Source organism: Rhineura floridana, chromosome 3 (genome assembly GCF_030035675.1).
Source record: "Rhineura floridana isolate rRhiFlo1 chromosome 3, rRhiFlo1.hap2, whole genome shotgun sequence".
Taxonomy (NCBI): domain Eukaryota; kingdom Metazoa; phylum Chordata; class Lepidosauria; order Squamata; family Rhineuridae; genus Rhineura; species Rhineura floridana.
In genome coordinates, this window is record NC_084482.1 from 178,393,143 (window position 1) to 178,405,739 (window position 12,597).

Genomic DNA, 12,597 nt, shown 5'->3' on the forward strand with positions numbered 1-12,597 from the left:
TCTGTTCATATCTCTTGGATCTAAACATATTCTTATCTGGTCCCAGCCAGGCTTGCCTACAACCACAATTGAATTCACCCACTCTGTAGGTTCTTCTACCTTAACTATGACTTTTAATTGCTCCATATGAGTCAGTTCCTTTTGGACTTTATCCCTTAGTGCCACTGGAACCTTCCGAGGTGCATGAATTACAGGTGGAACCTGTGGGTTGATTTTGATGGCGTATTTCTCTGGTAAGCAACCTAAGCCTTCAAATACATCTTTGTATTCAACTGCAACATTCCATTGATCTACTGGAGCTCTTTTCATTAAATTAACTCTTTGCACCAAATTTAAATTAGTCACAGCCTGGAGACCGAGTACAGCTTGTGCATCAAAGTCTACTATGTGAAATTCCAACTCAGCTCTTTGATCTTTATATTTGCAATCCAGGTTACATTTACCAGACACGTGTAGTCTTTCTCCAGAGTAGGTTATTAATCTGGTATTTGAATGCTGAAGTGGTTCAGCTTGCAAGGCTTTGTATGTTTTTAAAGACATTGCATTAGCCTGTGCTCCTGTGTCAATCTTAAAGGTCACATACTTGTGATCATTTATGAGAAGATCCACACACCATTCATCTTCCAGAGCTGTAGAATTCAATGTGCCAATGAAGAAATCATGAGCATTTTTAGTTATATCTGCTGAGAACAATTGTCTGCCTTGAAGTTTTCTATCTCTAGTTTTACACATTTTAGCAAAATGATTAAGTTTGTCACATCTTCTGCATTCCTTCCCATATGCAGGACAAACATTTATGTCATGATGACTGATACCACACTTGTAGCAGGCCTTTGCTGCTTCTACAGGCCTCTGTGGCATTTCCTTTTCTTGGGGGCTAGTAGTAGTGCCAGGGCTCCATTTGCTCTGAGGCTGGCTTACTTTTGGCTTTTCAAAGGTACTTTTGCCCTGTAAGGCATCCATTTGTTTTTCTGTTGCCCCAAAATCTTTCATCTGTTTTGCAGCCACTTCTTCTGCCCTGCATATATTCACTGCACACTCAAGGGTTAAATCACTCTCTCTAACTTGGCTCTAAATCTGTCTGTCTGAATGCCACACACTATGCAATCCTTAATAAGAGAATCACACAGCTCCCCAAATTCACAGGTCTGAGCCAAAAGCTTCAACTCAGTCACGTATTGCTCTATACTTTCTCCTTCAACCTGTATTCTAGTGAAGAATCTGTGCCTTTCATAAGTAACATTTCTTCTGGGCACACAATATGCTTCAAATTTATTCATCAAAACTTGAATTTATTTATTTGCATCATCATCAAACTGGAAACTATTAAATACCTCTCTTGCTTCTTCACCTGCCACATGCAGAAATAATGCTGACTGGAGTCTCTCTTCTTTCTTATCTGCTCCACTTGCAATGCAGTACAATTCAAATCCTTGCTTCCATTTTCTCCAGTTCTCTGCTGCATTTCCTTCAAACACCAACTTTCCTGGAGGCTTCAGCTGGTCCATTTTTCACTGCCTTATGTTTTTAGGTAGTCTTCTGACACCATGTAATATTTGCAAGAGTTGAAATGAACTACAAATACTGGTTAGAAGGAACAAACTTTACTTAACAGTGTGTTGCTGCAGAATCAAGAGCTGTAATGCTCTAACCCAGACAGAGAGCTCTTCTTTCATTTTCCTGCTGATTCCACCCCCAACTGATTCCCCCATACAACTATTTCTAATTCACTTGAGTTTAGGGTTGCCAGGTCAGAAGCATCCCAAAACCTGAGATTTTAGTGGTGGGCCTGAGTGATGTCACAGGGCGGGCCCGAATGATGTCATGGGGCGGGCCCAAGTGATGTCATTAAGCATGATACATTAAGCATCAACCACAGTTGCTTGGAGCATACAATTAAAAAAAATATCTGACTGGAAATTAAGCTAGACATCTTAGCTAAAAGATGGAGCCTGGGTAGGGAACATTTAATCTAGCCTACTTGCTTTCGGCAAGAAGGGTTTAAGTGCCTTCAGGCCAGGCCAGTCACCAGAAGGCCACTGTAGGAAGAAAGGAGCCTAGTGTTGTGGAGATGTTAAATGGGAGCATTTGGGAGTAAAGATGGATGCCCCTGAAGGCTGCAATTCTAAACACACGTACTAAGGGACTAAGCCCCCAGAGAACTCAACAGGACTTACTTCTGAGTAGATATAGTTTGGATTGTGCTGTTGGTAAATCTTGTCTAGGGATCCTCTGCAAAGACATCCATATCCAAGCAGGGTTGGCAACCCCCTGCCTGGAATGCCCTGCCCTTATCTTTTAATGTGGCTGCTCCAAACTTCTTTACAGATTTGAACCTTCACTTCAGAAAGAGGTCTGAGAAATGAGTAAGAGTAAGAAGATTCTCTACCCTTTCTGTCTGCATAGATGCCCTCATCCTTTCCCTGCACCCAGCAGAAGCTCTGGGCCAGGCAGGATGCAGTAGCATCTCATAGAGGACACCCTCCCCTTTCATGGGGTGTATGATTTGTCCTGGCCCAGAACAGATTTTGGGGTGGGCACCCCCAATTACTTATTTTTTCTATGTGTTTTTGTCCATTTTGATTTTGCATTGATGCACCTGTGCATGCCCAGTGCCCAGCAGACGTTCTGGGCCGGATGGGATGCATTGGCATCTCATAGAGGACACCCTCCCCTTTCATGGGGTATATGATTTGTCCTGGCCCAAAGCAGATTTTGGGGTGGGCACCCCCAGTTACTTATTTTTTCCTGTATGTTTTGGTCTGCTTTGATTTTGCATAGATGCGTTCCTCCGTGCCCTGCGCCCAGCAGAAGCTCTGGGCCAGGTGGGATGCAGTGTCATCTCGTAGAGGACACCCTCCCCTTTCCTGGGGTATATGATTTGTCCTGTCCCAGAGCAGAGTTTGGAGTGGGCACCCCCAGTTACTTATTTTTTATGATTTTATGACATCATTATGTATTTATGATAATATCAGAAGCCTGATGATTTTGATTGCATAAATGTATTGTTATTCTTGACAGGGAGAGTCCTCCGATCACAGTGATATATCACACAGGGTTCCCCAACATATATTTTGGGGTCAGAGACATGTTAAGTTTGGTTTGAAGTTGCTGTAGTTGTCAACTATTCTTCTTTTTTAGTGTTTTGAACTTTCAAGCAAATAAGGAACTGGGAACTAGGAACCAACTTCAGCATCATATCAGTTAAATAGATTAAACAGTCACGGAGGGCGGCTGACATTTTGGTGTATATCTTGAGAACCAGACCACCTAGAAACTTAATTTTTTTTAAAATTGAAGCTGAGAGTCCGGAGATTAAGAGGTGCTAGCCAGAGAGCCGGAGGGCCCCCCCAAAAACCAGAGACTCCGGCCAAAAAACATTAACCTGGTAACTCTACTTGAGTTCCTACTCACATTACAGCCGGTAGGTGGTCCCACCTATCTGTCAGATTTGGTGCACTAGGGGTTGGGGAGATTAAGATCTGGCCTGCCAGGCAGAAAAGTTTCCCCACCTCTGTATTAGATGATCTCCATTGTTCTTTCCATCTGTTCATTTCTATGATTCTTTGCAACTTTAAGAACTTTTGCCTGAGTCAGCTTGTTTTTCTCTTCCCCTTTTTCCTTTTGTGCCTTTTAGATTGTACATCTGAGGGCCGAGACTGTATTGTAAGATGCTCTACCAGCTTGTATGGCTGAAGAACAGGTAAAAGTATTTGAAATAAATGATCAACTTGACAAACAAGTGTCCCCACAAGCACAGCAAAACTGCCACTGTATTTTCTAAACAAGCTCCTTAGGGAAAAGGTGAGATTTAACATGTAGTAAACAAAAGGGAGGAGAGAGAAGTGCTAGCAGCAGAATTTATCTGAATCAGGCCTTACCCATGGAACCTATTTTTAATTTTAAAAGCTGCATGAAAAAGAATATTGACAGGTGAACAATTTGTTGTCACTGCAACACTGTGTTGAACATTTCTATGTCAGGCACCTATTAAAAGTTTTGGCTTATCATCTGAGGAAAAATGGTCAAAAATCTGACTCAACAACTTGACCCCACAGAATGCTCACTAACATGCGCCGGCTTCTCAACTCCCCCCCCCACAGGTACGTTATATGCATATCTGTCTCCTACAAAAGACCACACTTATCCTGAAAGGCCTCATACCACAATATAGGAGTGCCTTGGAAACCATATCCTATGTTTGCTCATTTACCAGCAAATCCCATTAACTTTAATGGATGTTTACCCAGCAGTAAATTCAATGGGACTAGCTTCTTAAGCGAACACAAGAACACAACCTCGCTCTTCAACTTTATTAAGTATCCAAGGAGAAAAATGGAACAAACCCTCACCTCCCCCAGTAAAAAATGTAACACTACTTGAATTCTATTAGGCTTCTGAGCCTCTGTATTAGACTGGCACAAGGCCAGAGCCCAAACCTACTTTGCATTATTGAATCACATGAAAAAAACATTAATCCACTTTGGATTCTCAAAGCATAGTTGCCTACAGTTGGCTAGATCTCCCAAAAACATTCCAACAGGAGAAAAGCATGTTTTACCAAATGGGCACAGGTAGGGTTACCAACCGTACTCTTTTAAGAGTACATGTGCTCTTTTTGAGATGGTGCAACAGCATACTCTTACTTTTCTCTTATTGAAGCCAAATGTACTCTTTTTGAAATGACAAAATGATGGTAACCCTAGGCACAGGAGATTTCTGCGTCACTGGCTAATTTGAGGGGACAAATGAGGAGAGGGACAAGTCTTTTTTGGCACCACAGTCACTACACACCTACATAAAGATTAACTTTTCTGTTATTTGAAAATGTCAGTGGTTAATGTTGTCATTCCATGCTTTTGTGAACGAGGAGCATAGGGAATGTAAGAAGTTACCTTATGCCAAGTCAGACCATTTGCCCATCAAGTTCAGTATTGTCTTACAATGAGCAGCAGTGACTCTTCAGGCTCTCACACAGAGGTCTTTCCCAGCCCCAGCTGAGATGGCAGGCAGTGAACCTGGGATCTTTTGCAAGTGAGGCATGTGCTCACCTGCTGAGCATAGGGATGGCAAGTTTCTATATTCTTGGGGAACATCCTACCTAGTGCATTTGCATCATTTTGCTGCAGAAGCAGTGACCAATAGATGGTATCAGGTTCTGTAATAAAGTTGTGCAGCACAGTGAAGAGTGATACAATCAGATATGGACAGTGGCATTAATGGAAAAACTCATTAAACAAATGAGGAGAAGAAAATACCCAAAAAAATAAGATAGATTTTACAAAAAACTGTTCTGTTTTAATAATTTGTGGCTAATAAAGAACACGACTGCTTCGAAACACACTTCATTACAGAAGGATGTCTTAGGATGATTTACTTAAACTTGATTAAATTTGTGATATTCTGGCTTTTTTGTAACTTTGACTTCTTTATCACATATTGTGTGATAAAATGTAACTGGAGAACCTATTTTGAATGAGATTAATTGCCATTTATAGTTGAATAGTTTTATTTTTATGTTCCATTCTACCATACTCTCCAATATGTATTTATTTCTTTTAGTTGACACTTTTCTTATTTATTTTAAGAAATGTTATATTACATACAGGTTATTGTATGTTATTTTCCTTTAGTCTTATGTATTGTAAAACTTGACTAAATATATTATTTTTTTAAAAACTCAAAGAAATGTAACATTGAAGCAGGGTGGCCACATACTCTACTTAACAGAGGATATTCCTCTATTTGAAGGAATCCTTTTTCTGAGAGGCTGTCCAATCCAAATCCAGCTGAAAGATAAAGAACAATAAGAAGGAAGAGCAGGAAGTTGCCCATCAACAGTTGGCACCTGGGAGGCATACTAAGCAGGCACACAGAGCTCCTGTTCATGGTCTTCCTGGCTAATGATAAGATGTGTTCTATTTCCATTTAAAATCAGAAACACTGCAAGCAGCAGCAGAACCTTGGATGTACCTCTGCTGCTCTATGCATCCCCAGTCCCTGTTAGGATTATTCTGTTCATTTACTTAGGGTTGTTATTATCATTATTTATTTCATTTATGAATTGCTTCCCATGAGGCATCCAAAAGCAATTTACAGTATTATTTATTTATACAAGTATTTCTATACCACAATATCATAAAATATCAAACATAAAAATTAAAATAAAATAAAAATATAACATTTTATTATAAAAGTATAATAAAAGCATATACAAAACAGTTAAATATATGAGGACAGTGAAAACAATTACATATATAAAAAGTATTTTACAATTTAAAATAACAGCATATACTGTACATAAAATAAATTCAAATCCAATACTGGTATCAGCTGAGTTGGTAGGTTGCAGTCTTAGGTTTTTTACACTGTTAAGTTACCTTCCCTCTCTCTTTTTTTTTAAGTTAAACTCTAACAAATTAATAGGATTTCTCCACAGTAATTAGATGCATGCATACACACAATATTACTTTTTAATTGTCTAATTGCAGTAAAATTAGATTTTACAGCAGCTATCCACCTTGTAAAATTATGTAGCTATAAAACATATTCAATCCTTACAATCATATTGTCTTCTGAACATTGTAACACAGGTAAGGTTGCAATATTATAGACCCTTACTTTGAGTAAGCCCCATTAAACTCAATGAGTTTACTTCACAGTAGACATCAAAGCCTGCATTGCATGACAACTACATCTTAACTGAACAGTATGCCTAATTTTCAAGATTCTAAATAAAAAAGCAAAGTTTAAATCAGCATTGTCTCTTCTTTTGTTACAGTTTACATATACATTTGATTTTAAAATCATTGCCCTTTTGCTGTGTACCCATTAACAGCATTTATATCATGAGACTGTGTTTCCAAAGCACTTTTTGTGTGAAAACACCCTTTGGATGGCTGCCACCTCCAAGCTGGGCAAGGCTGTACCTCTTGAATTTCAGCCCTGCCTGGAAAAAGTAGATGGAACCTAAACTTAGAGCCAAGGTGCACCAAGGTGCAAAGGTACATGCACATTTGTTTCACTGGTGTTTGCTGCAATAAAACAATAAAAGATAAATGTACATATCAAATATGTAGCTGGGTATGCCTGTGCCCAAGTATGTGGGACATCATCAATCAATCAATCATGCCTGTTTCCTCATCACATTTTACTTCACTACTACAAACCAGTGAATGGTCAGTACCGCACAAATGTGAATTAGCCCCAACTGGCTTGTGTTTCATGTGACCCTGGTTGTATAATTAAAGGAGCAACTCCCAACTTGACATGAAAAGTGTATTTTATTTTAAGTAGGTCTGAAATACCATATTTACAGGGCCTGCAGTTTTCTCTCACACTGCCTCTGTAGCAGTCTCTCTGCTAGTCTTCCTAATTCACTTCCTTCTTCCAGCCCCAGCCCCTGCTGCTGCTGCCATTAGTTTAAGCTTCATACATATTGCTACATCTTTCCCTTCAACAGTTCAAATAGATAATTGACTTATCCGGGGCCAGCGGTTGCTAGCACATAGCCCTCCATAGAGACCTAGACTTTAGCGCAGGTCTGATTTGTACTAGGATTCATAGTCATCCAGGTATGCTGGTCATTTTACCAGCCTTCCATTTCTTGTTTGTTTGCCTGTACTTGGCACAACATTTGCTTCTTTTGTGTCTGTGTCTTTGCTTTGTGGACCAGACTCTGATTGCATATCTCTTTCTAATGTGGGATCTCCTATGTGGGACCCATTGGATCACCAGTCTTAACTCAAGCTCCACATGCCAAAATCCAGTATTCACATGAGAAACTGTAAAGACCTTTGCCTTAGACAAGTCAGGTAGCACATCTTCAATTGTTGGTAGTGGGTAATGACTTCTTTTGAGTGCCCTGTTAAGAGGTTTTGGGTCAATGCAGATTCTCAGTTTCTCTGATGGCTTCCTTACCACAAGACTGCTGATCCAATCAATGCTTACTTCAACTACTAGTGTGATAATGCCTTTTTCTTGCAGTTTTGTCAATTCTTTCTTGAGTGGTTCCAGCATGGCTAATAAGATTCTGCACTTTGGTAGTCATACTGGGTGCACTTGCGGGTCTATTTCTAACTTTAGTTTCCCTTCAAGAGACCAGTACCCTGGAATACATCTCCATATCTTGATAGAATGTAATGTACGTAACCTACTGACAGTTCTTGCTCATGTGTAACCTGGAGGAAATTGTGGTGTTGTACAATAATTAAAACCATGGCCTGTGCTGCCTGGCTGCCCAGCAGTGGATGGGTGTCCCATCTGTCAATCACTATAAATTCCAGGCGGTACTCTTTCTTGTTGCATGGATTTCTTATACTGTAGACAGCCAGCATTTTCCTAGTGGTCTCACTGTTGTTTTGTTATACATTAACAGAACTTTATGACGTTTTTCCAACCTGATGCTGCTGTTCAATAGCTTTATGGGAAGGACATTGCAAGTGGCTCCACAGTCCACTTGGAATCTGATAGGTCTTTGTTGTAGCATCATTGTTACAAACACGGCTGACTTGTTGCCTGGTTTTTTCTGTAATGTGTCTATCCTGTGTGGCTGTGACTCTGCCCCATTTACACAGAAGATCTCCTCACCTGTGGTGTCTGGTTCTCTTATCACAGCATGGACTTTTTTTCTTGTCTCGGTTACTGCGACACTGACTCCTGAAGTAGTTTTTTTTCTTGCACCCTGTGCTTACTTTCCCATGTTGTCATGTGCCTTCAAGTCGATCACGACTTATGGCGACCCTATGAATCAGTGACCTCCAATAGCATCTGTCATGAACCACCCTGTTCAGATCTTGTAAGTTCAGGTCTGTGGCTTCCTTTATGGAATCAATCCATCTCTTGTTTGGCCTTCCTCTTTTTCTACTCTCTTCTGTTTTTCCCTGCATTATTGTCTTTTCTAGTGAATCATGTCTTCTCATTATGTGTCCAAAGTATGATAACCTCAGCTTCATCATTTTAGCTTCTAGTGACAGTTCTGGTTTAATTTGTTCTAACACCCAATTATTTCTTATTTTCACAGTCCATGGCAAGCACAAAGCTCTCCTCTAACACCACATTTCAAATGAGTTGATTTTTCTCTTATCCGCTTTTTTCACTGTCCAACTTTCACATCCATACAGAGATCAGGAATACCATGGTCTGAAGGATCCTGACTTTAGTGTTCAGTGATACATCTTTGCATTTAAGGACCTTTTCTAGTTCTCTCATAGCTGCCCTCCCCAGTCCTAGCCTTCTTCTGATTTCTTGACTATTGTCTCCATTTTGGTTAATGCCTGTGCCAAGGTATTGATAATCCTTGACAAGTTCAATGTCCTCGTTGTCAACTTTAAAGTTACATAACTCCTCTGTTGTCATTACCTTCGTTTTCTTGACATTCAGCTGTAGTCCTGTTTTTGTACTTTTCATAGGGTTTTCATGGTAAGAGGTATTCAGTGGTGGTTTACCATTGCCTTCCTCCGAGTTTGGATGCATCTTAGTCTGGTGCCTCAGCTTTGACCATTGCACCATGGGTGCCCCTGCTAGGAGTCTAGCCTCTTGGTCTAGACTCGTGACGGCATTGCTCTCAGCTTCTTCAACACTCTCAAACCCCCTCACCATGTTAAGTTGTGCATCCTAGAGGGGGCTCATAGACCCATAGGCTGGACATTTCTCCTTTCATGCAGTTTTCCACAGTACATACACTGAATAATATTGTATCTCTCTACTGGCAGTCTGTATGGTTCCTGCTTCCCAGAGTCCTTTAAGTTGAGCCTATGAACATGCTCTGCATATGCATCTGTTGATAATGTCTTAATGCTTTGTTTAGACAACTCTGCTGCCCTTGCAATTTGGAGGCATTGTTCCAGGGTTAGATCCACCTTTCTTAACAGCCTCTCCCTTAAAGCAGAGTCCTGTATGCCATACACAATTCTGTCCCTAATTAGGGAGTCTTTTATGTCCCCAAAGTTACATGTTGAAGCTAGAGCCTTCTGTGCTATAATGTAGCTATCTATTCCTTCCCCTTCTTCTTGGTTTCGGGTGAAAAACTGATCTCTCTCTACAGTTTCATTTTTCCGAGGATCACAGTATGCATCAAACACTTCGAATAGCTAAGTGTTTCCGAGGTCCCTGACAGCAGTGTTGCACTGACGTCAGGGCCGTTTCCCCCCACTAAGTAGTAAAACAGTTTTACCTTCACTTTCTCTTCTTTATCAGCCATGGTTAGCTCTGTATACAGTCTGAACTCTTGCTTCCATTGCTTCCACATTGTCTGTGCTGGGTTCTTTGTATCAAAATCCATGTGTCCTGGAGGCCTCAGTCCCTCCATGTTTCTGTCCATATCCTTCATCACTGCTAAGGCCTTGGTCACTCTTTCTCTTCCTGGGCTTCTGGGACCACCATGCTTCCTGTGACCCTGTTTGTATAATTAAAGGAGCAACTCCCAACTTAACATAAAAAATGAACTTTAAGTAGGTCTGAAATGCCATAAAGTATTTACAGGGCCTGTAGTTCTCTCTCTCACTGCCTCTCTGCTAGTCTTCCAGACTCACTTTTAGGGTTGCCAGATGTCTGGTTTTTACCCGGGGACTCTGGATTTTTGGGGTCCTCTCCAGGTCTCTGGGTGTCATCTTAATCTCCAGACTCTCAGGTTTCATTTTTTTTAATTAAGTTTCTAGGTGGTCTGGTTCACGAGATATTCACCAAAACACCACACACACACCGCAATGTCAGTGAAATGATCTCTTAGCTGGCTGCTCTAACCCCGCCCTTTCAGGTTTGTAGCCAATAAGTGAAGTCAAGGTTGTGATTGACAAGAGATTTCTGGGCCTCCAGACAGTACCTAGACTGCATTGCAAAGGTAGAAAACTGTTGCTTTTTCCTGCTTATCTGAAAATCTCATAAATTGGGTAAGTATATACCTTTCAGCAGTACCAATTTTTTTTTCTCTTGTGTGTAGGAGTCAAGCAAGTTTCACTTTTCCTGTGCTGTTGAAGAGAGCAATGTTTTGAACACCTTCCCAATATGAAGCTTTAATCCAATACTTTAATCCAATACTTTTCTGAGAGTAAAGCTGCAATGCTAATCCCACATATCCAGAGTAAACCCCACTGAATTCAATAGGAATTACTTTTGAGTAGACCTGGTGCTGTAAATTAATGTGACTTTTGAGTGAACATAGCAAAGGATTGTACTTGTGTTGCAACTCTTTCTCTCCCCCTCCAGTGTGTTCTATGCACACTTCCCTGTTTGAGTAAGTCCCATTGAATACATTGGGACTTGCTTCTGAGTAAACAATCATAGGATTGCACTACAAATATCTTTACAAGTTGTATAAATAATAAACATATTTGGCAGTCATGCTTATATAAATATTTATTCATACTATATCCCAGTAAGTATTTGATTTCACAGTATGATTGTAAATTATTACTTCCTCTATATTTTAGGCGTGCCCTTCTTCCTTGGGGTGGTCATGGTTCCCCTCTGCTGTTTTCATCCTGAGGGGGCAGAGTAGGCTGAGAGATGGTGAGTAGCCCATGGTCACCCAATAAACTTCATAGTTCATTTCCATTTTAAAAAATAAATTAAAATCACTTACATGAAGGCAGTTTATTAAGTAGTTCCACACAATACAAATGATTCTGTTCCCATGATTCTGTTGTGTGATTTATGTGCTTCAAATACGTGCTTAATGTGCTTTAAATGAATGATATGGATCTGCCCTAGGTATAGTGTGCATTCATTAGTGAATTGAAAAGAAAAAAATTAAAACAGGAAGGAGTGGGGAGTGAAAAAAACTTAACCCTTATAGCAGCTAGGCATCTTACACTCTGTTTTTTTCAATGCAAAATAAGCTCATTTCCCAACCTTTATACATTTTGCTTAACTTTGAACACTTCAAAATGGCCAAAATTAAGGAAAATCAAAGGGGGCCTGTAACGGTCCAGAAGCTGCAGCTGGTGTAAAATGCAGTGGCGCAACTGTTCCCTGGGGTAGGATATCGCCAACGTGTTCTGCGGTACTAAAAGAATTACACTGGCTGCCCATTAGCTACTGGGCTAAGCTCAAGGTTCTGGTTGTGGTGTACAAAGCCCTATACAGCTTGGGACCACAATACCTGAAAGATCATCATACCCCTTATATAACCAGTTGATCATTGCACTCTGAAGGCAATCCTGCAGATACCATCTTATCAGGAGGTCTGTTCCGTACAACATAGTTTAGGAAGCAGACCTTTAGTGTTGTGGCACCTACACTTTGGAATCCCTCTCCCTAAATATAGATAGGTGCCATCTCTGTTATCTTTTTCATTTCATTTCATTTTTAATTTGTATACTGCCTTTCTACATCACTACACTCAAGGCGGTTTGAAAATGGAAATGGTTTGCCTTCAAGTCAATCCCGACTTATGGCGACCCCATGAATAGAGTTTTCATGGTAAGCGGTATTCAGAGGGGGGTTACCATTGCCTACGTCTGAGGCTTAGAAATGACAAAGTATACAGAAGTAATCATACTATCATCCTATAATGCTACAAAATATAAAGTAATACAAAATAAGCTTAAACAACCAATGTTACAAAAATATACAATACATATACAAGTGTAGCACCAA